Below are 996 nucleotides of genomic sequence, written 5' to 3'. Positions count from 1 at the left end.
CCCCCCGAGCGCGGGCGCGGGCACCCAAAAGCCGGCCTGCATTAGCCAGCCACGTGACGCGGGAATGCAGCAAGAAAATCCTTGTGTCCTTAAATAACTCAGACAGCTCTGGCGTACACGTGGGCAGGATCGTCTCCAGGCTTTCGGCAAGGGCTGAGGGAGAGGACTGCGGAGCGATGCTTCTGGAATGGGGGGGGGGCGTTGCTGGGGGTACAGCCTTGAGCTTCTATGCTGGGGGCTGGCGCAGGCTTGCCCCTCCTGGTGCTGGGGGTCCCAGCCCTCCCAAAACACCCTGTAAAGGGAGGGGAGGAGGATGCGATTTGTGGTTTCTGGGGGAGATGGGGGGGATGTTCTCCATCCCCCTTCCCCAGGCAAAAGCCGCCAGTGGCAGAGCAGCAACAGGCACCAGAAGAAGCATTTCTTCTCCTGCTGGCCACTGGCTCAGGGCCGGCGGCTGCAGCTTCGGCGGCTGAGCCCAGGCTTTGCATTGAGGTGACTGCGGAGGGACCCGCACCAGCGCTGGCTGGGGGGCTCCGTTGAGCAGGGAACAGGAGAGCTGGGGCCATCTCCTTTGGCAGCTCATGGGCACAGGGCCTCCTCCTGGGAAGGGTCTCCTCCGGGGGTGAGCTCTTCTGGCTGCAGGAGGACGCCCATCGCCAGCTCTGTGCGAGCAGCGGGTGCTTGCCTGGATCTCCAGCAGGCTGGGGGGAAGCAAAGGACCATCTCCCCACATCAATGCACTTCTGCCCTGGGCGCCCCCAAGGATGCTGGAGCCCTCCTGCTCACAGCTGCCCACCATCATGGGCTGCACAAGCCCACATGTGCCAGGGAAATGACATCTCCAGCCACAAAACGGGAAGGAGAACGGGAACTCCCTATGGGAGCACAAGGATGGGGCAAGCAGGGGGATGCAAGCAGGAGCGGGCGGTAACGGCGAAGGCAGACAGGATCTTAATGTTTCCTTCCTAGAGCCAAGATGCAAGAATCCGAGGCGAT

The 996-nt window shown here is 62.8% G+C and overlaps 1 protein-coding gene across 2 annotated transcripts in view; it reads right to left on the bottom strand.

Annotated features, from left to right (window-relative positions):
• DNAJB5 (DnaJ heat shock protein family (Hsp40) member B5) overlaps positions 1 to 996 on the bottom strand; it is an 11,144-nt gene that overhangs the window by 887 nt on the left and 9,261 nt on the right. The gene's annotated exons all lie outside the window — the stretch shown is intronic.

The sequence above is a fragment of the Egretta garzetta genome, unplaced genomic scaffold (genome assembly GCF_000687185.1).
Source record: "Egretta garzetta isolate BGI_Z169 unplaced genomic scaffold, ASM68718v1 scaffold59, whole genome shotgun sequence".
Classification (NCBI taxonomy): domain Eukaryota; kingdom Metazoa; phylum Chordata; class Aves; order Pelecaniformes; family Ardeidae; genus Egretta; species Egretta garzetta.
Note: the sequence above shows the minus strand (reverse complement) of the source record. Positions and strands in the feature narration are given on the sequence as shown.